We start from the raw sequence: 23,855 nt of genomic DNA, 5'->3' as shown, positions 1-23,855 counted from the left end.
TTTGGCAGGTTCACCCCTAAACTTTTTGCCTTGTATGTGACCTAATATTAGTAGTTTTTGGTCTCTGCGCACTTTAGCACTGTGGCCCAGTGTAAAGTGTGGGCGCACTCTGAGTGCGTGTGGTGAGCTTGGCCTGCCCTCCCATAAGAATGCATGGGGGATATGTGTGTCCATGGTAATTCCTGGTATGAGAACAGTGCAGGGGCAAGTTTGGTATGTGCAAACGCGTGAGAATAAATGCTGTGCAATGGTGTGCGCAGATTTATTGTGACTGGTGGAGAAGTGCCACTTTTAGAAGTTGGCCTTTCTGTGTGCTGTGTGTCTCCCTGCCTGATGTGAATTACATGTCTGGCATGTGATTGACAGGGGCTGGATAGTGTGCTTGGCTCCAGGAGCCAGGATGGGTCTGCCCAGTGGTGAATAGGGAGATCTGCATGTAGATGGGAGGGAGGAGTTGCACCTGGACCTGAATAGGGCTGCGCCTTCCCTCCACAATGCTGGCTCTGAACACCTAGCCCCCACTTTGGGGGAATGAGTGCTCGTGGTGTCCTGAGGCGGAAAGCCGGGACGTGAGAGTGTGTGTACATGCAGATTACTTGACTTGTACTTACCGAGTATTTGCCTACTCGTTTTAAAAAATTTCACTGCGTCCGTATTTTTATTACATTCACTGCTTTTAAATTGTGGCACAGTGCTCCTGACAGATAAGGGATCGCTCACCCCCTTTATAAGCCTCTCTGATCGAGCGCTGCCCATTGAAGCCGATTTGGTGCTACCTGGGGTACAGCATTTAGGTGCCGCCATCTTAGGTGAGGTGAGGAGTAGGCGAGCGGTCTAGTGCTCGGCCCCTCCCGCCCATGTAGCTACAAAATGGATCCCTCTACCAGGGAGCGCAGCGGGCGAGCCGACGGCGCGCCGAAGGTGCACCAAAGGTAAGCCCGTCTGCGCCCGTCCGCGCACGAGCCGGGCATAGGGCAGGAGGAGATGCTGCCGGTTCTGCGCAACCCATAATTTTTAACAGACAAGAGGTCCTGGCAATTCAGGCTAGCTCTTACACTTGCAGTCACAAATTGGACGTCTCTAGATGGAAGGGCCCGGTAAGTTGTAGAGGATGTCATAGAGTCTTTCCCTGGACTCAAACCGCTGTGTATACTACAATTAATAAAGAACTAAAAGGGGCTCTGATTAATGCCAGGTCACTACCGAAACACGCACTACACATCTATGATGTAATAAAAGAAGGAAACTGTCTCTTTGTCACCGAAACGTGGCTCAAATCATGGTCCACCCCGGACATAGTGCATGCCCTTCCCCTGGGGTATCGTATTCAGAGGGCAGATAGGGAGGAAAATCGGGGGGGAGTAGCGATTATATACAGAGAGTCACTAAATTGTACTATAATGACATTTCAGGAGCTAAAAGACGCGGAAGGGATGGGCTTTCTTATTAAGATTAATGAATCTTTTACGTTTGTAGGGGCTTTGATTTATCGCCCTCCAGGCCCATGCAAAGGCTTCCTGGAAAGTATCGGGGAGGCGCTGAGCTCCCTGGTACTTCGATTCTCCAACTTCACATTACTTGGTGACATCAATATACACCTTGAGTCCCACACAGATGCAGCAGCAATCTCCTTTAGGGACACAATGGACGTGTTGGGTTTAAATATATGCACCACACCGCCCACTCATGAGGCAGGACATACGATCGACTGCATCTCGACCAACCTACAAGAACTCAAAACCAAACACCCATGGCCCAAATATGGACAGACCATGCATTGATACCTTTTACCTTACCATTAGAGACGATTAGAAAGAACAAACAGTCAGGGAATAGCATCTACTGCAGTCAGGGAGATTGGAAAGCTGTAATAAAACACCCTGAACTAATTCAGATGGCCAAGGAATATAAGCCAGTGTTGTCAGGACAACCGGATGTGGATAATGACATCTTTAGGAAATGGATGCTAGAACTTAAAGAGAAAGCGGACCCGGGGAGACGTAGTTAGGTCAGCTGAAAAAAAACAATCAGCACCATGGTTCGATCACATGTTAAACAAGCATTAGAAATGCAATCGGGCTCGGATTTATTTGAGTTTGAGCTAATGGCATTGTAAATGCCAATGTCTTTTTGCCATGTGTTATGGAGTGTGTGCATGTGGTGTGTAGTGGAAGTATCTTGGTTGAATTGTAATTTTACCAATGGTGGCATGCTGTGCTTTATATGAATATGTTTAAAAGTAAAGTGTACCATACTGCGATTGCTTGGTGGAAAAGTGCACTGCCGGCTGGAGGTGTGTGTGCCTGGTGGAAGGGTGCACTGACGGCTGGTGGGTGTGTGCTTGGTAAAAGCGTGCACAGATGGATGATGGTTGTTGGTGTTTGTGCATGGTGAAAGCATTCATTGACGGCTGGGGGTGTGTTGTTGTGTGTGTTGTTTTCTGTGTGCTGGTGAGTGTGTGGTGGTGAGTCTGTGGGGGTGAGCCTGGGGAGTGAGTGTGGTGGTGAGTGTGTTGTGTTGAGTGGTGACAAGTGTGTGGTGTTGAGAGACTGAGGTGTGTGGTTTGTGTGTGCGTTATGTGTGTGTGGTGTATGTGTGTGTGGTGTTTTCTGCACACTCACACACTGCCCCTACACATTCACACACTGCTCACCCGCACACTCCCAATGTCACCCTGCATAGTCACACACTGTTTACCCTGCACACTCATTCTGCACACTCACACAATGTGCACCCTGACACACTGTCTCTGCAGTCACTCTGCACTCACTGTCACTCTGCACTCACTGTCACTCTGCACTCACTGTCACTCTGCACTCACTGTCACTCTGCACTCACTGTCACTCATTATCACTCTGCACTCACTGTCACTCTGCACTCACTGTCACTCTGCACTCACTGTCACTCTGCTGTCACTCTGCAATCACTGTCACTCTGCACTCATTGTCACTCTGCACTCACTGTCACTCTGCACTCACTGTCACTCTGCACTCACTGTCACTCTGCACTCACTGTCACTCTGCACTCACTGTCACTCTGCACTCACTCTGCACTCACTGTCACTCTGCACTCACTCTGCACTCACTCTACAGTCACTCTGCCCTCACTGTCACTCTGCACTCACTGTCACTCTGCCGTCACTCTGCAATCACTGTCACTCTGCACTCATTGTCACTCTGCACTCACTGTCACTCTGCACTCACTGTCACTCTGCACTCACTGTCACTCTGCACTCACTCTGCACTCACTCTACAGTCACTCTGCACTCACTGTCACTCTGCACTCACTGTCACTCTGCACTAACTGTCACTCTGCACTCTACAGTCACTCTGCACTCTACAGTCACTCTGCACTCACTGTCACTCTGCACTCACTGTCACTCTGCACTCACTGTCACTCTGCACTCACTGTCACTCTGCACTCACTCTGCACTCACTGTCACTCTGCACTCACTCTGCACTCACTCTACAGTCACTCTGCCCTCACTGTCACTCTGCCCTCACTGTCACTCTGCACTCACTGTCACTCTGCACTCACTGTCACTCTGCACTCACTGTCACTCTGCACTCACTGTCACTCTGCTGTCACTCTGCACTCACTGTCACTCTGGACTCACTGTCACTCTGCTGTCACTCTGCACTCACTGTCACTCTGCACTCACTGTCACTCTGCACTCACTGTCACTCTGCTGTCACTCTGCACTCACTGTCACTCTGCACTCACTGTAACTTTGCACTCACTGTCACTCTGCACTCACTGTCACTCTACAGTCACTCTGCCCTCACTGTCACTCTGCCCTCACTGTCACTCTGCCCTCACTGTCACTCTGCCCTCACTGTCACTCTGCACTCACTGTCACTCTGCACTCACTGTCACTCTGCACTCACTGTCACTCTGCACTCACTGTCACTCTGCACTCTGCTGTCACTCTGCACTCACTGTCACTCTGCACTCACTGTCACTCTGCTGTCACTCTGCACTCACTGTCACTCTGCACTCACTGTCACTCTGCTGTCACTCTGCACTCACTGTCACTCTGCACTCACTGTCAGTCACTGTCACTCTGCACTCACTCTGCACTCACTCTACAGTCACTCTGCACTCACTGTCACTCTGCACTCACTGTCACTCTGCACTCACTGTCACTCTGCTGTCACTCTGCACTCACTGTCACTCTGCACTCACTGTCACTCTGCACTCACTGTCACTCTGCACTCGCTGTCACTCTGCACTCGCTGTCACTCTGCACTCGCTGTCACTCTGCACTCACTGTCACTCTGCACTCACTGTCACTCTGCACTCACTCTGCACTCACTCTGCACTCACTCTGCACTCACTGTCACTCTGCACTCACTGTCACTCTGCACTCACTGTCACTCTGCACTCAGTCTGCACTCACTGTCACTCTGCACTCAGTCTGCACTCACTGTCACTCTGCACTCAGTCTGCACTCACTGCCACTCTGCACTCTCAATCTGCACTCTCAAACTGCACTCTCAATCTGCACTCTCAAACTGCACTCTCAAACTGCACTCTCCACTCTCAATCTGCACTCTGCACTCTCAAACTGCACTCTCAAACTGCAATCTGCACTCTGCAATCTGATTCTGCACTCTCAATCTGCACTATCAATCTGCACTCTCAATCTGCACTCTCGAGTCTCATACTGCACTCTCAAACTGCACTCTCAAACTGCACTCTCAAACTGCACTCTCAACTCTCATACTGCACTCTCAAACTACACTCTCAAACTGCACTCTCAAACTGCACTCTCAAACTGCACTCTCAAACTGCACTCTCAATCTGCACTCTCAAACTGCACTCTCCACTCTCAAACTGCACTCTGCACTCTCAAACTGCACTCTCAAACTGCACTCTCAAACTGCAATCTGCACTCTGCACTCTGATTCTGCACTCTCAATCTGCACTATCAATCTGCACTCTCAATCTGCACTCTCAAGTCTCATACTGCACTCTCAAACTGCACTCTCAAACTGCACTCTCAAACTGCACTCTCAATCTGCACTCTCAAACTGCACTCTCAAACTGCACTCTCAAACTGCACTCTCAATCTGCACTCTCCACTCTCAAACTGCACTCTGCACTTCGTTGTCACTAAGGCCTTTCTTTTGGAACTGTGGCACATTTGGGTGAAATAGATTATATCTGTGAAGACTTTCTGTTTTATGAAACATTGTCTGTTGTGTACAGCCATGATAGTTACAGTACGTGTTAACAGCCAGCTAAACTGTGTGTTATATGGGCTTATCAAGCTATTGAGGGTTTCTGATTGACCCAAGATTGAACACTGCCTTTTAAAAATATCAATATCACCTCAAAACTGCATTATGAAAATATAACATGTTACATGCACAGACTTGGCATCCATTTTTAGAAATATTATACAATTTTTTTTTTTTTACATTTTTGTAACTTTGTATTAAGGTGATGTTGTGAAATTGACGGTTTCTGATAGAGCCTAAGAACGAAGGTTCACAGTGTATAAAGAGCATAAGGAAGACAGCATCACTGGAATATACTACGTTAAAACGTAAGCAATTCTTAGAAACCTTAAATGATGCAATTTTTTACGTTTTCAATGGTGGGAAAAACGGTAAACAAGAAGTAACCTGAAAAGAACCCAATCACGTGATTTTATCAGATTATTGGTAGATGAAAAGGAACAGTTGCAGCTCTATCGGTAAACCAGAGGGCACCCCAGTTCTATTTACTATTGTCTGTTGCCATAGATACGCATCGTGATGAACCTTATTAGTGGATGTGGCCCTTTACAATGAGTTGCAGCTGGGGACCATTGTTGATAGTGACACTCCTCACAAGCATTTCTAGTTACTGAATGTGAGAACAACAATTGCCGGGCGCGGCCCATCTGCCTCATCATTTCCTGGGAATGGCTGAACACCGACCTGCCTGCCTTAAAATGGGGCCACAACGTAGTTCATGTTTATTTACAAGGAAACTAGGAACGCGAATCAAGTCTTTTACTCCTGAAAGGTTGCTTTACAAGTCGGTTGCCGTCTTTCCATGCGCTAATGTTAGTTAACTTCCATTTATTTTTATTATCACGTAGTTGCTTCTAGAAGTTAGCCATCTGTTGGGCTGAAAACTGTCTGCCACCCTTTTTTTGCGGTGATTTTCTTTTCTCTAAAGATTTTACAAACAGGGTTTTTATACAAAGTGACAAAACAAATTAAGTCGGAAGTATTTGTTAGAAAAAACACTTTGGCTAATCCATTCAGAAAAGATGTAGTTGCCAGTTGATAACAAACTACAGAATGCGAGTCACTTATCCTTAACCAACACGGTCTCTTTAAGCAAACCACAACCTGATTTGACGAAGAATAAACGTCAGCGTCACAAATACATCATTAAACACCTTGCGGATGTGCATTTAATGTAAATAAAGTGCGCATGACGTGGTTTAGGGAGTAGATTTGTTTGACGTGATAAGTGTTTTTGAGTCTACCTGGAATCAGCTCAGAAATGTTAGCGGAAGAGGAGAGAGGCGGGGCAGAATCTATATGAATGCAACAGCTAGAAATACCACACGGCAGCTCTGACTGTACAAAGGCTCTGGGGCAGTGATTCAAATGTCAGATGTGAAATTTTACTGCAGTTCTATGCATCGGCCGTGAACTGGCGCTGGTAGCAGTTGTCACCCCCCGGCTACAAAGCATTCCCTTGATGCAGTCAGGGAAGGTTGTCAAAAGAAACTGAGCGCGTAGAAAAAAAAAATTCAAAACCTCATGCACTTTTAATTCAGCGCAGCTGAGACATCTTTGCGGTGGGCGCAAGGGAGGAGAGGGCCAGGAGCTGTCGTTTCTAATTCAGTGCACCCATGTATTGTTATAAATCTCTTTCCCTGTCTTTCCCGATCCACTACAAGGGAAGTCGATCCTTCTTCTCAAATAATAAACAAGAACAAGGAAGCTGCGCGCTGAGCGCTGCAGAATTGTGAACGCGCCCGGCCATCTGGATTCACTAACGGAGGCACCCTGACAGCTCCTAATTATAATTTATGTACTTCTTTGCGCAAGCACGCACGAAATATGCCCAAAATGGCGGAACAAAACTACATTTACCCTATCACTTCAAGCCTATTAAAACGAAAACACAAGGAAGACGAATCACTGGCCAGATGACAGAAAACGCTAAGGAATGTGTGGAATTCCTCTCACCAAGGCCCTAAGGATACTTCTTCTTTTTTTTCTTATAACATTAGGATCTCGAAACTCCTCCCCCACTTACAGTGGGGAGGAGTCCGAGCCCTAAAAACCAAACAAGGAGAGGTACGGAAAGCTGAGCGTAGCTGGCGGAAAAACTATTGTATTGAAGAATGCAAGAAATTCAAAATAGCTAGAAGTGCATATCATGCACTGATCAAACAAGCAAAAATGAATTTTTACACTGCAGAAATAGAAAACGCCAGCAATAAACAAAAAACCATCTTAAAAATAGTAAACTGCTTCAATAAGCCCAAAATATTAGAACAGGAAATCCCGCCCTCTGAGAATCTGTGCAACATCATAGCGGACTACTTTGAGGATAAAGTGTTGGGCCTTACGAAGGACTTCACTACTCCTGAATTAATAGCAGTAGCCGAAAACAGGGTAAGGAACCAGCTGGCGACTTTTCGCCCAATTAGTATGGAGGAGACATCCCAGGCAATATTAGCTGCCAACTCAGGCTCTCCTTTTGACCCATGTCCCCCTGCGCTCCTACACATGATTGTTGAGGTAGCTAACCTGATGATCAATTAAATTATAAACACCTCCCTAGCCACGGATAATATTCCATCAGAATGGAAACTAGCTGCAGTCAAACCACTGCAAAAAAAACAACTGCCCGACCCCACCACGCTATCGAATCTTCGGCCAATATCATTACTCCCAGTGCTATGTAAGATCACAGAGGCATGTGTAAATAAACAGATCACCAAGTTTTTGGAGGATAACGAAGCGTGGCATCCTAATCAATCAGGTTTCAGGGCGCAGCATTCTACCGAATCTGCCCTCCTGCTCACTACTGACACCATTCGTATGGCACTGGACCAGGGTAAGAAGGCCGTCTTGATTTTATTAGACCTGTCGGCGGCCTTCAACATGGTCTCACATGCCATCCTGATTGACAGGCTGAAAACATCTGGAATCTCCGGCACAGTCCTAGACTGGATTAAGTACTTTCTGAGTGGCCTCTGGGCGAATTCTGCTCTAAGGAGAAACAAATAAAGATGGGAGTGCCGCAAGGGTCAAGCCTGAGCCCGACATTGTTTAATGTTTACGCAGCTCCTTTGGTTAAGCTAATATCATCATTTGGAATTGATGTGGTAGCATACGCCGACGACACCCAATTGATCCTAGTCCTGGACAAAGATACCCAGGAAGGGGAAAAAAATCTCAAATGTTGCCTTACCGCTACATTCAATTGGATGAGGGCAAATCATTTAAAATGTAATACGGGCAAGACTGAGATCATGCCAATGGGCCCATATAATAACTTTGTCCCCAAAACATGGTGGCCGGAGAAGGCAGAAATCCCACCCCCACACAACCGAGTCGGCACGGAATCTGGGGATCACGTTTGACAGCAATCTGTCTTTTAAGCAGCAGGCTCTGAAAGTAGCAGGAACGTGCTTTGCCATTATCAAAGGACTCAGGAAGTTTTTTGATCTACTTCCGCTGGAGGCTAGAAAAACCGTAACAGTTGCCTTGGTGACGTCAAGGATAGACTATTGTAACAGTCTTTATGCAGGCACCAACAAAGCTGTTACCCATAAACTCCAGATGGTGCAAAATGCAGCAGCCAGGCTGGTCCCTAAATGGCCGAAGAAATCATCAGCAACCTCGGCATTAAACACACTGCATTGGTTACCTATAACCAAGAGGGTTCTCATCAAAATATTGATTATTACCTTCAGAGCCGTCCACGCCTTAGGCCCAAAATACCTACAGCGGAGATTTGCCAGATACCACCCAACACGCACCCTCCGCTCTTCTAATGCTAACCTGCTGTCGGTTCCAACCTTCAGGCTTAGCACAAGAGGTGGCAAATCACTTCCAGTACTTGGAGCAAAAGCCTGGAATACTTTCCTCTCTTTTCTACGGGCTTTAGAAAAGGAAAAGGATTTCAGAAAGGGACTGAAAACCTGGGTCTTTAAGTTACAGGATACCTGTGCTAGAGCACTAGTGTAATAGTTGGATGAGCTATCACCAGTAACCAACCTATCTCCTACATCTCTGGATCAGTAAACGGCGCCTAGATGCTCCTTGGAGCGATAGTTGCGCGATATAAAAGACCAATTACATTACCTGACAAAGGAGAGAGGAGCTGAGCACGACAAAGGACTCCAAAGCTCCCCCCAAACCAGTTGCATCTGGTTTTCCCCCAGCCCTGTGCTGTATGGCAAAGGGAAAAGTGGTATAAATGAAGGGGCTGTGACCCCATGAAAAGTGGTTATGCCGTTCTAATTTGAGGGGGGCCTGCTGCTGGGCTCCAGGAGGAACCCCAACTAGGGACTGCCTCCCTGCTGGAGGGCCCTGTGAGCTGGCCTGCCTGTGCCCAGCCCTTGCCCCCTGCCTCTTAAAGAACTTTTCCCTGGACTTTGCAGGACTGTCAATCCTTGAAAGCGCTTCATTTTTGGTACAGAGCCCTTTTCTTGTCCCAGGAGCATGTGGGCTCTGCAGCCCTGAGCTGCCTCCTCTACCGAGGGAATCCTGATGTAGGGATTCCCCCGCAAGTGCTGTTTATCCAGCAGGTGCCCACCCTGCATCTGTGCACTGTGAAATCTGAGTGGGAGCCTACCCTGCATCGGTACCTTGGAAGCGGGTGCCCACCCCGCATATTTGCCGTTTTAAATACCCATAGCGGGTGCCCACCCCACCAGGGACTTTAAGTGGAAATAATGGGAGCCTACCCCGTACTGCGGCCAGGAGGAACCACTGAACCCTGAGGGACGCCGCGCTGCCCGCGGTGACCCGGAAGCTGAACTCTGCAAGCCTTGACTGTGGGCGGGGCTTGAGAGCAGCCCGGAAGAGAAGAGCCGGTCAGAACACCGGCAAAGCTGTGCCAGTGTTCCTGGAAACCAGAAGACCAAGGTGGCAGCCTACCCCACACTGGGACGTGCTGCAGGAAAGGTATGGAGCATCGGAGGCTCCATGGAGAAGCCGCAGCCATCTGGAAGTAACACGGTGGGGGCACGAGGCACATTGTTGGTGCCTGCCCCCGCCGCATGTCAGCCCCGCGCAAGCTGACACTAGGAAGAGAGGAGACCGCGAGGGAGTCCCAGATGAGTGGGACGTCCCCCCCATGTCCGGTTCCTGTTCTCCTTGAGCAGTCCTGCAGTACAGCGGACCGCTCCAACGTTGGGAGACATTTTTGAGTCCCCTGAGTGGGGCTCACAGGCACAGTTTTGCCTGTTCTCCTTATGCTTATTGAGCGGTCCCGCAGGGCAGCGGACCGCTTTAACGTTGTGGGGGCATTTTGTTCCTAAGAGTCCCCCGAGAGGGGCTTCCAGGCACGGTTGTGCCAATTCTGACTTTGGGTTCACAGCAGCGCCGCAGTTGCAGGCCACTGCAACGTTGGAGCTAAAGTGTGGAGCCTTGCTGGTGCCCCTCGAGTACAGTGGGTGCCGGGGTCTTACTTTACTGAAGACAGTGTACGTGAAAAAATACCTCCGTGACCATGAATTATATATAAGTATTTCAAGACCTAGGCTTACATTTATTACCTATTCCGATTTTTTATAAATGAACACAATACTTCTATCAATTTGACAAATGTGGTAGATAGACATCACCTACATCACTCTACTTATGTGGCAATGATCAGCACGACACACGAAAAATACAATCTGTACCTTTTCAAGGATGAATTTGACTTCATATTATTTTGTTAAAAAAGAAGAATAGTGGATTGTACAAATCATTATGCATTACTTTTTGATTTAATACTAAACTGTCCTGATGACCTTGGCGTCGTAATATTCTATCTTTTATATAGACTTATTTATGGCTCTTTAATTTTAGATATCGAAAGCGGAGTTTAGGTTCATAGTGTGAATATACTTACCCTTATATATAAATAGAGAGCTAGATGATTAAAAAGGAGAGCATAGATATCCGTTTCCCATAATAAATATTACTCATAGTCAAATTTCATCTGCTACCTAGCAAAGAATAACGTTTATGCTTGTTTTCTTTATTCGCCCCCTTTTTCTCTTGTCTTTTTAGATTTACAATTCTAAACCAGGCATTATTCTTTCATTTGAATTCGAAAATAAAGACTTGAAAAACTGTGTCTCTATTTTTTAAGGTAAGCAGCTCCTCAAAAGTTAGCATATAACACCTACAGGAAGAAGGATTATAGACTCTAGGTTAATTCTCGCTAGAGTTAAATGATAAGATTCCACTTTGATCAAAGATAATTGGAAATTTTGGATTATAAATATAGAAAAATCTTCCACTACCATTACCTAGATAATATAACATCGATCGAAATTGAAAATTCGGTTCAACATTTAGTAAAGATGTGAGCACCAGGGATTCTCTGCCTCTGTTTGAATCTTTCCATTTCTATTTTTCTCAATTATGTCTTTATTTCTTATTTCCTGTGAACTCTGGATTTGATGCCTCAACAATTTCTGGCATACTGTATAAATATGACTGTAAATAATGTAAATAATATTTATTTCTTTAATGTATAGGCCTTGTCTTAAGCGGTTCTATCAATTTGAATTATCGAATATCTGGCAAAAAGATTAGAACACAATGATAACTGTACTGTATCAAACACAAGAAAGAGTGATTGTAATTGTTATTTGTTAAATTTTAGAATCATGCTGAAATTGTCCTGATGAAGACACATTGTATGTGTCGAAACGCGTCGACAAAGATCAGTTCTTCCGATCAATTCTGGGAATTATCATTACTCTAAGACTCCCCGGAAAATTGTGCATCACTTTGCTTGAAAAATTTGTTTTTGTTTTTATGTATTTTTAATATGAATTTTTATGTATGATTGAACATGTTTATATCAAGAATCTTTTTATAATTAAATTTTTATGCTATCATAGTACGTTGTTTTTCTCCTTGTGTTTGTTTTCCTTTATAATGTATTTGATTCTCTCATTATGATATCCTGCCAGAGTTTTTTCTAACTATCTTGCCTGGGTATTTACCTTGCCTTAAATTGCTTTACCCTTACCCAGGAGATTTATGTCCATTCAGGGGGTGCTTGTTTTATCTCTAGCAAGTACTAAACTGTCCTATACATCCATTTTTCATGCAAATTATACAAATATCAAAAACCAGTGCAAAACATATGTTGAAATTTATTCCATTAAGAACTCATCAATTATATACGTCCTACTCAGTTTTTACTTCTATATCGAGAAGAACTAGACTCAAATTTGTCCTCGATACTCTCTAACTTGGTGGTCCTAAAAAATGTGCTGAGAGTGGTTTGAAGGGACTCTTCTATTGTTTAGACCATCTTTTGTTTGCTAAATATATATGTCACTCCAACTTTCAGATTTTCTAATGACACTCTGAGTCACATGAAAAAAGCTGAGAATTTTGTTTATGATGCTGACGCATTTCGACCTTCGTGCAGGAGACCGGGAGGGTTTCTAGGAAGGTCTTCGTCAGTGCTGGGGCTGGGCTGTGAGTGTAGGACTTGGTGCTCTAAAAGAAAGGAGAAATGAGGGGGATTTTTAATTCTACCAAATGTTGAATCAATCTGGTACTGTCACATATAATCTGGGTGGGCTTCTTGATTCAAACATATTGTGAAGGGAAGACTTTTTGGAACTTGTCCTGTTGTCCAATTCTTCACGTCACATAGGGAGTTACATCTTGTTTCTTTTCTTATATCTGTGGGTAAGGTTATGCATTGTCAGATAAAGTACCTCATGTTCTAAACATTTTACAGTCTTTGTAAGGGGTGTGCTCTTGACAGTGCTTTAGCTTATATCGTGGCCGTATCGGAAGTGTGTCTTCGTGATTCTTTTAAGTCTTCCCTAGGTCAGATTCAGGCATGCATTCTGTGCTTATTAGTATTACTTGTACAGTGTCCCCGTCTCCAGCGGGGGTTCTGACTAGTGTTTGTGTCTTCATGGTCTTATCCTTGTGTTGTTGCTTGGCACCTTGTATTTAACTTTTAAAATCTAAATGCCAAGACGAGGATTGCCTAATTATTTGGCCATGCGTGAGGTTTATCAATGCAGCGTGCTCTAGGGCAGTGCTCATGCTGTTTTTAACGATGCCGGGTGCCGTGCATTGCGTCATTTGGTAGATCGGCAAGCTTTACTTTGGTGCCTAGCAGTTTCAAAGATTAACATTCAAGCTTGTGCCACCCGATTCATACCTTCTCCGTTGTCACTGAGTTTTGTGATTTTTTGTTCGGCAAGTAAACGATCTTCCGAACTTCTCCTCGAGGCTCTTCCGAACTTCTTCTCGCGGCTCTGGATATCCGGGTTATTCACATGCTTGTCGTGCAATCTGATGATTGGTAGCTGATTTGCTACGTGCTGCACTTGACGTTCGCGTTCGCGTACTGTCCCAAGCCTTTGCCTGACTTCCTGTTTACTTTGGACATCTCGAAGATCGTCGCATTTGATTACCAGGATCATCGTTGCCTATGTTGATACACTTAATATGGTACTTGTGCATGCTCTTACTGGAGGAAACCACATTGTAAGCTTCACATTTAAAGTGTCACCGATGTTAGAGTTGCGCACCCTGTTGGCAGGACCATAATAGCCCTTAAGTCTTGATGGCTTTGATTTTCTATCATTTTTCATGGGCGGCTTTCTCTTCTTCGTAACACCCCCGAGGTGTTTCAGTTGTGTGCCAAGTTCTGCTGATGATAAAGTGGTTCCATATGGCCGGGACCACTGTATATGTTCAGTAAACCGCATGTTCGCACTCCCAGCAGTCTTACTCTGCAGTTGTAGTGCAGAGGCAGTAGTTCTTCAAGCTGATGGAGGAGGTTTTTGGATGGGCACGGTTTGCTCTATGTAGTTTATTCTTGTAGCATCTGCCTTTTTCCCTTTGTGGGAAATATTCCAACCATTGCTTCTGGCTCCCCTTGTTGTTGTTTTTGGATGAGAAATGGAGCTGTGACCAGGGGTTTAGTTAAATGCAATGAATTATCTCCGAGAGTTCATTTAGGCCGTTTTCTGTCATGCCCAATCGCAGTATCATTTTGGCTTCGTGGTTGGTTAATAAGTTTGATCGAACACCACCTTTAATGTGTTTTAGAACTGTCCATTTCATTTGTTAAGGTGTGTGGTTTAATTTCAAACAGGGTTTTACCATTGGTGCTGTTAGTACTTGGCATTTAATGCGTGATTTATGTTGGGTTATTCGCGTTTTCACTTGCTGGGTGGTTTTTCCAACATAAGCTAGACCGCATGGACAGATGACACAATATACCACATATGAGGTATTACAATTAGTAAATTCCTCGTGCTTGATGTTTTTGGTGCCGTACAAATAGTCTGTGCCTTCGACCGTGGTACTACAAGCTGGGCGGTTTTTGATATTTGTATAATTTGCAAGAAAAATGGATGTATAGGACAGTTTTGTATTAAATCAAAAAGTAATGTATAATAATTTGTACAATCCACTATTCTTCTTTTTTAACAAAATAATCTGAAGTAAAATCCATGCTTGAAAAGGTACAGATTGTATTTTTCGAGTGTCGTGATGATCATTGCCACATAAGTAGAGTGATGTAGGTGATGTCTATCTACCACATTTGTCAAATTGATAGAAGTATTGTGTTCATTTATAGAAAATCAGCATAGGTAATACATTTAAGCCTAGGCCTTGAAATACTTATATATAATTCATGGTCACAGAGGTATTTTTTCACGTACACTGTCATACAGATTCCAGCCTCTTGTGTCCCTAACAGAATCGATCCCCTTACCCCAAGCATTACTTTACTAAAGAGGCACCAGGAGGAGCCCAGTGCAAAGGGGCTCCCCAGGCACGAAGAGTGACAGTATTCATTGGGCCAGTGCCATTTTCCACCAGCTGCCCCACCTGGCAGAGGGCAGCTGTTACACTGTGCAAACTAGTGACTAAGTCCTAAAAGGGGCTCAGGAGGCACGCTGGTTCCAGGCCTTATTTTCACAGCTGCCCAGCAATTAGTGGGCAGTTGCCACATTTAGGCCAGTTTTGCGCACTTTGCTTTTGCTGCTTTTGCAGCAGCCCTGACACTGTTGGACATAGTGCGTTGGCCTGGTGCCAGTGTTCATGTGTTGTGCCCACGATTAGGCCAATATTACTTGCACTGAAAGATAATTTCGACCAACCTAATAGTTCCATCCTTATTCTTGTTCCATCACCTTAAAAGCGATATCCAATATCTTATTCTTATTGGGATCGTCTGTAATTTTCTTTAAAATGATTAATTCCAGCAGACTACACCGTAGGGCAGATTGGCATATCGGGCACCTAGAGAGAGATATGATCTGGTCTTGATAAAGATGGAACAATTTTAATGAACCATCGAAACGCGTCGACGCTAATTGAATATTCACAATCTACTACCTTAGCGTTGTGGGAATATTGAAAAGAATGGAAATTATCTTTCAGTGCAAGTAATATTGTATAATAGTAGATGTGTTATCTGTTAAAGACTGATTATATCAGTCTGTTTGTGGAACTCTCTCAAAATGTGTTTTTAAAATTTGTCAATTTAATTTGTTGTGTTTTGTATTATTGCTTTTTTATTTCAGACAACTAAGAAGACTGTTAGGCCTACGCATGTGTATGACATTTTGACTATGTGTTAAAAATAAAAATGTGTGCAATTTTTACTTTTTATGAGAATCCTTTTAATATATATGGCACAATCTACTGGTGTATAGGGTGAGCAAGTTGGTTGAGTGGAATGAAAGAAGACGTTTATGTATGTGTAGCTTCTAGCACTGTTTAAGAAGTTTACCGTCTGGGACTCTCTTTACTTGACTGCATCATAGACAGCCCCAGAGAATGGACTCCGAATGCTGCAGAGGGGCCCTGCTCATGCAGGAGCACCCTCTGATGTAAAACCCAGCACCCTGCCTTCAGGATTGATAAGACCTGCCATAGGGGTGACTGAAAGGTTTTAAGTGTAGTCATAGATGTGCAGATATAGGGATACTATATCTGATTAAGTGGTACAAGCACCAGCTTACACAGTTCGCGGTAGCAAACTGTTGGTCTCAGTTTGAATGGTCTCTCAAGGGTGACATAATACAGCTGTAGCCCATGAGAGGCCCCTGGGGTACCTATGCCCTTGGTACCTGTGTACCATATGCTAGGTACTGACAAGGATACCCCAGAATCCAATCTGGAGTGTACCTAAAGTACAGACTTAAAGGGAGAAAGCAGATAGACTGGGTTCCTAAATGGCAGGATCCGAGTCAGACTAGTCAAAAACCAGCAAAACACCAGGAAAAAAGGGGCAGTAACCAAGCAGTCAGATCCTATCTTCCTACAGCTACCTTAGTAATGTTATCATTTTGCCATACCGAGTCCAGTAACTTACACATCTGCTTGACACTAATGTGCGCAGGGCCATGGGCCATAGTGAGAACGGGAAGCAACAACGAGTTGGGCAACAACCATCTCTGTTTCCCTGACAAGTCAGTCCAACACCCTTCCTCGTTCAAGCACCCTGTCCTTTCCTCCCACTCTGCCAATACATCTGGGGTTGCCTCACTCTGTATTTCCTTGACACTCTCCAGTGTATCTTCAAACATACCATTGTCTGAGACCTACCTAGCGGGACCTGCCACCAACATTTTTGTCATCTTTGATCGAGCTGTCTCCTTAGCTGTTTGGTTTGCAAACCCATTGCCTCTTCCGACATTATCTGTTATGGCTTTGTGAGCACTGCATTTTATTATTGCTAACTTATCGGGAAGTGTCAATGCAGACAACAATCTGTGTATCAATGGGCTGTTCTGTATTCACAGTCCATGCGAAATCAAAAACCCTCGCTCCGCCCAGAAGCGTCCAAAATTGTGGGCCACCCCAAAGGCTGTCGGTATAGATATTTACGGGCAGTCCCTCACTTAACTCACAGGCCCAAAGAAGGGCGACCAGCTCTGCTGCTTGAGCTGACTGATATGAGATACGGGATGTCTCAACTACAGTGTGTAACGTTGTTATCGCATATGCTGTAGTGGTGGTGCCATCTGGTAACTTGAAACAAGAGTCATCGATGTATAGTTCCCCTTGAGGGTCAGATAGGGGAACATCAGTCGGGTCTACCCATCCCTTTGTTTCCTCCTCGGTCCGAAACAAACAATCATGGATGTCACCGTCCTTTTCTTCCGAAGGGAGGGGTAGTAATGTGGCTGGGTTCAAGGTAGCGCATCTTTTGATGGTAATGTGCGGAGAAAATAAGGTGAGCTCATATCCAGTGAAACGTGCACTGGTGAGGTGCTGCTTTTTTGTCTTATTCAAAAGCGAATCCACAGCATGCGGTACCATTACCGTGAGGTCAGTGTCAAGAACGAGCCCTGCCATTTGTCTGATAGAAACTGCCACCGAAGCGGCAGCTCTGGGAGGGCTCTGCCGACGTTATCAAGCATTGCTGAGAAGTAGGGGCAGGGTCTCGGCTTACCACCAAAACCCTTTGTTAGAACAAAAAGCGTGCAACCGTCCGCCTCTTGCACGTAAAGCACAAAAGGCTTCTGGTAATCAGGAGTACCAGGCACAGGTGCAAAGCAAAGCTCAACTTTCAATTGCTCAAAAGCTTGCTGGCATGCAGGTGTCCAAGGCAAAGGTTCATGCACATCTTTGGTGGTTAGGTAAAGAAGGGGTTTTGTTAGTAGGGAGTACTTAGGGATCCATTGCTGGCAATAAGATGTTATCCCAATAAACAAGCGTACCTCACGTTGCGTCTTAGGGGCAGGTATGTTAACAATAGCAGTAATGCGCTCAGGTGTTAGTCTGCGACCATACTTCAACAGTAGGTAACCTCCTGTAGACAATACTGAAATTTTGAATGGGACACCTTGTGTCCATGTCGTGCCAAATGTAACACTAATTTAACTGTGGCAGCTTTACAACCATGCTCAGTGTCTGATGCCACGAGGAGGTTGTCTACATACTGCAGCAGCACATTACCAAAGGGGATGTCTAGAGAATCCAATTGGGCTTTCAGAGCTTGACTGTAAATACTAGGGCTTTCTATATAGCCTTGTGGAGCACGACAGAACCTAAAGCTTCGACTGGCTATTGCGAAACCGAAAAGAAACCTACTCTCTGCATGGATTGGTATACTAAACAAAGCGTACTTTAAGTCTATAACAGAAAATAACCTGGCTGAGGGGGGGGATCATTGTCAGAATCAAGGTAATGTCTGGGACCACAGGCTACTGGGGAACCACAATCTTATTTGACCTCTCTCAGGTCAATCACAAAGCGGTAAACATCAGGGTTAGTATAAGATGAATCTGAGGGTGCCTTCTTGACAATAGAAAGAATGGGACTTTTGCATACATTAGCCACTGTCTCTTCAACCACCCCTGACTTAATCAAATCCTGTATTATGTACAGTAAAGCCCTTTCTCCTGCTTGTGAAATTTTGTACTGGGGAATGCGTAACAATGTGACATTTTCTTTAATCTGAATGGAGACCGGCGGAATTTGGAGTAGTCCCACATCCTTGTCACCTGTGGCACACAAAGTATGTGGCACATCTTTAAATTCAGCTGGGAGCTGGGCATCCTTGGCGAGACATTGCTTTACACGGGCCACCCGAGGTCCTACAGTCATGTAGACACCATCAGGAGAATAAGATATTGTGGCAGGTAATCTTTTTAACAAATCTAACCCTAGCAAGTTTTCCCGACAATTGGATGTCAATAAAAAAGGTGAATCAACCATGAAGGGGCCAATGGTCAAGGCCAGAGGCTTTGAAATGGGGCTAACAACCGGTTCGCCTGAGAAACCCACCAAAACCAGACAGAGCTGCCCCTGGGACCAGTTAACTGGAAACAGAGCTATTCGTAGCTCCTGTGTCAATAATAAATGTTTCTGTGGTGCCCTGTAAATCAGCGGTGACATAGGGTCCACGCTGATCTATATGCACCGCGACTGGTCCCTCACCCTGTCCCTGGCTATCCTAGCTGTGAGACAATCCAGTCACCTCATCCATGTCAATGTCCGTGATAGTACTGTCGGCTTCGCGGGTCATCAAAATAATTCCGGCTCTGTCTATGGGGTTATGCATACCCTAACTGCATCTCCCCTCGGCCTCCTCCTCCTCTACCACGTCCTCTATACCCTCGGCCTCTCGACGCCTCTCTGTTTTTCTCAGGACACTCATCCCGCCAATGTCTTTCCTTTTTACAATATACATATTGGTTAATCCCAAGGGGTGCACTGGAAGTGCCACCCCTATTGGACCGGGTAGCTGCTGGTCTGACCCGACTCTCTTCCTCTGCCCCTCACAACCTGCTGCAACAACACCCTCATCTTCAGATCCTTTCTCTTTTTCTCCACCTTCTCTTTCTCCTCATTTTCTCTATGCTCATAATACTGAGCCATACTTAAAATCACGGACGGGGATGATGTCGTCCAGGTACTTTTCAATGCCCACAACCATGTTGCGATCTCGGGAAGCAAATTAGTGACAAATCTGTTAACAAACAAACGAACGCCACCCTCCTGAGACAAGTCCTGACCACTAAAATCTAGAAACACCCCTTCGAATCCAGTAAAGAAATCTGACACACTCTCATCCTTTTTCTGGCAGCACGCAGTCAACTTATCCCAATCCACCTTCTTCGGTGGGATAAGGGAGTGCATGTAAGTTATAATACGACCCGGTAACGCCAGTACCTCCACCTTCGGCTTGTCGCCGGGCTTGTGTTCCTTATCCATTGTCCTGGTCTCATCCCATGTTCCCCCCAACTCCAGAGTATGATCCTGCGTATGGACCTGTCGCCATATATCTACCGATTCATAAAAGGGGGTGGTGATGGACAGAGCATCTGAATTAAGCAGAACACTCCTACCCAGTCAAAAGATCAGGGCTTGATCCATCACTGTTTTTTAGCTCACTGCACCATCCCAGTTCAGAACCTGGCTACATGCAAATTAGTCTGGCCCTGGCCCAGTGCATCATGGGAACAGGGCAGACCAAACTACCAAGCCAATTCTTTACTGGAAAGGAAACAAGCTTCCGGGGACCGGTTTCTGGCATTGCAGCCATCATTCGGCCCGGCTTGCTTGAATCCTGATGGTGCAGTGAGCAAGGGACTCATGTCTGAGCATACCCTTCCACACCTGTAGTGGCCAAAACGATTCATAAAAGGGGGTGGTGATGGACAGAGCATCTGAATTAAGCAGAACACTCCTACCCAGTCAAAAGATCAGGGCTTGATCCATCACCATTTTTTAGCTCACTGCACCATCCCAGTTCAGAACCTGGCTACATGCAATTTAGTCTGGCCCTGGCCCAGTGCATCATGGGAACAGGGCAGACCAAACTACCAAGCCAATTCTTTACTGGAAAGGAAACAAGCTTCCGGGGACCGGTTTCTGGCATTGCAGCCGTCTTCGGCCCGGCTTGCTTGAATCCTGATGGTGCAGTGTGCAAGGGACTCATGTCTGAGCATACCCTTCCACACCTGTAGTGGCCAAAACGATTCATAAAAGGGGGTGGTGATGGACAGAGCATCTGAATTAAGCAGAACACTCCTACCCAGTCAAAAGATCAGGGCTTGATCCATCACCGTTTTTTAGCTCACTGCACCATCCCAGTTCAGAACCTGGCTACATGCAAATTAGTCTGGCCCTGGCCCAGTGCATCATGGGAACAGGGCAGACCAAACTGGGATTGTGCAGTGAGCTAAAAAACGGTGATGGATCAAGCCCTGATCTTTTGACTGGGTAGGAGTGTTCTGCTTAATTCAGATACTCTGTCCATCACCACCCCCTTTTATGAATCGTTTTGGCCACCATAAGTGTGGTAGGGTATACTCAGATGTGAGTCCCTTGCTCACTGCACCATCAGGATTCAAGCAAGCCGGGCCGAAGACGGCTGCAATGCCAGAAACCGGTCCCCGGTGAGGTTCCGTGAGAATCCTTATGATGTTTTGGGCATGATCGAATATGGGCAAGTTTGGTATCTATGAACCGTAAATGACGAGTTTAGTAAGTGTACGCGTTTTCGCTACACTACTTGGCAGGGTTCGCCTTATTTACGCGTTTCTTCATCTGAACCCCCGGGTTCCATTTTAGATACGGCATCCATTTTGTTTCTTGCCCTCACGTAGTCAGCAAGCAGGCAACTGTCCGCCTCATGACCCTTTAGTTCCCAAGCCTTACGGAAGACGCATATTCCTTTCATGCGTCTTTTATGACCAGGGGAATGACACTGCAAAGGCAGATGGCTCCGCTCGAGGGTAATCTTGCCGTGCCGGTCTATTGTTTCAGCCGTGCATGTGCTAGGATCGAATCCTTTGATCCTGTGATCATGCTTCCGATATTACCCTCACACTCTTTTCTCTACTGATGTCTGTCTTCCTTGCAGCTGTTCTTGTCTCTTTCTCTTGCTCGTTTACAACTAAAATGGAATGTGCCTAACGGTGAGAAGATGTGCTTTTACAGTTGGGAACCGGCAATGTTACTGTAATTATGTTCCGGGGTTCTGAAAACATGAAAGAAGCCCTTTTGAAGTTTTACTGTGGGAACTGAGTTGTAACCTTTTGTCCGTATGTTGTGCAATGTCGAAAACGTGTATAAAAGGAGTGATCCACATTTACAATTTGAAGCAGACTCTCAGAACCTACACGTTGTTGTACTTCTTGCGATTTCTGTATCCCTGCAGTAATAAACGCTGATCTTTGACGCCGAAGGAAGTGTCCCGTTTCTCTGTCATTAGTGCGCCAGAACAGGTAACCCACGAAGATTTCAGGTGTTGTTCCCTGGCACCGCTGGGCCTTAATTAGCCCAGTCCTTCACCGGAAGCTTGTTTCCTTTCCAGTAAAGAATTGGCTTGGTAGTTTGGTCTGCCCTGTTCCCATGATGCACTGGGCCAGGGCCAGACTAATTTGCATGTAGCCAGGTTCTGAACTGGGATGGTGCAGTGAGCTAAAAAACGGTGATGGATCAAGCCCTGATCTTTTGACTGGGTAGGAGTGTTCTGCTTAATTCAGATACTCTGTCCATCACCACCCCCTTTTATGAATCGTTTTGGCCACTATAAGTGTGGTAGGGTATACTCAGATGTGAGTCCCTTGCTCACTGCACCATCAGGATTCAAGCAAGCCGGGCCGAAGACGGCTGCAATGCCAGAAACCGGTCCCCGGAAGCTTGTTTCCTTTCCAGTAAAGAATTGGCTTGGTAGTTTGCTCTGCCCTGTTCCCATGATGCACTGGGCCAGGTCCAGACTAATTTGCATGTAGCCAGGTTCCTAACTGGGATGGTGCAGTGAGCTAAAAAACGGTGATGGATCAAGCCCTGATCTTTTGACTGGGTAGGAGTGTTCTGCTTAATTCAGATACTCTGTCCATCACCACCCCCTTTTATGAGCCATATATCTACCAGCACCAGCAGGCCGAAAAAAAACTCTATGTCAGCCAACGTCATCATAATGGAGGAGGCCGCCTCCGTCAACTTTTTATAATCTGCGGTGGGGTTTTTCGGGGATCCGGCAACTGGCTTTTTAAAGATTGGACCTCACTCCTCTTCCAATGAGTATAGATCCACTGTTTCTGGAACCGAGCATCCACCAGTGGCCTAATTATTGTGTCCATGGAGTCGTGCAGTTCTGGAATTTCAGGATGGTAAATGGGATGGATTTCCCTCATAGGGTGCTGCGCCCCTATCAGCAGAACCTTCTGGGCAGTCTGGTACCCCACTAATGTTATCAAATTGCTATAGACTTCATTCGGAGCCATACCTGTCACATGACCCTGTCTCTTATGTCATAAATATTCTGCGGAGCAACGCCATGAAAGCACTGCTCCCACAACCCTATCAGTGTGGCCGACATGTGCTTGAGAGCCAACGGCTAATAATCTTTCATCACACTCCACACATCTTCCGTGGTATAAATCACATTCCGAGCCCACTGGGCGACTTGATTCACCACGACTATCTTTTCCTCACCACCCAACGCAGAACCCACGAACACTCTCTTCATGCGGTCTCGCGCTGGTGCCCAATTCCCTGCAAGTATCCCCGCACAGGCGTTTCCACATGCAGCAGAGTTGGGGGGCATCGTACCCAAAGGGGAGGGAGCAGAAGCAGAAACGGCCATCATCATGGAGGGGGATAGCGAGGGGGACAGTGCTGTAGGGGTAAAAGGGAGTGCAGGAACGCTGGAGCCGATAGGCAGAACAGGAGAGCGAACGGCTCCCAACCCTGTCACTTGCAGATGCATAGGAGAGTTAAGGGGGGTCGGGCCGTGGCAGTGGAGCCAGACACTGAGGCATCAGAGGGGGCGGCACTAGGGGCCGAAGACTGGGACGAAGGGACTATGGGGTATATCCGCTGAAGAGCATAGGGGGTGGAGGACGAGCATCCAATAACTCCTCAACAAAATCATCACCTTCATCTCTCGCAACATAGCATTTATCAGTCTGTAAGCGGAACTTCCTGTCTGTACATTCTATGCCTTTCTCTACTCTCTCCCTCTCGTAGGCCACTGATTTCTGCGTTATCGTCTGTGTCTGCCCCCTCCGGGCCTCGTTCTCTGTTTTCATACGTCGCTGCTTCGCTTCCTTCTGCCACACTCTCAGAGAAACAAACATCGACTGCCTGCTCTACTTAGCGAACAATTCGTTTTGCAAGAAATTCAATTTTGTTCATCAAACGAAA

General features: G+C 46.0%; 1 protein-coding gene and 1 long non-coding RNA gene across 2 annotated transcripts in view; both read left to right on the top strand.

Moving 5' to 3' along the window:
- LOC144806139 (uncharacterized) overlaps positions 1 to 23,855 on the top strand; it is a 355,769-nt gene that overhangs the window by 54,441 nt on the left and 277,473 nt on the right. The gene's annotated exons all lie outside the window — the stretch shown is intronic.
- Positions 11,126 to 15,847, top strand: LOC144806149 (uncharacterized). Its single transcript, XR_013605700.1, has 2 exons — positions 11,126 to 11,331; positions 11,851 to 15,847. It is a non-coding gene; the product is annotated as an uncharacterized LOC144806149 (long non-coding RNA).

Source organism: Lissotriton helveticus, assembly GCF_964261635.1.
Source record: "Lissotriton helveticus chromosome 1_1 unlocalized genomic scaffold, aLisHel1.1 SUPER_1_unloc_5, whole genome shotgun sequence".
Classification (NCBI taxonomy): domain Eukaryota; kingdom Metazoa; phylum Chordata; class Amphibia; order Caudata; family Salamandridae; genus Lissotriton; species Lissotriton helveticus.
This window is presented reverse-complemented; position numbering and strand designations above follow the sequence as displayed.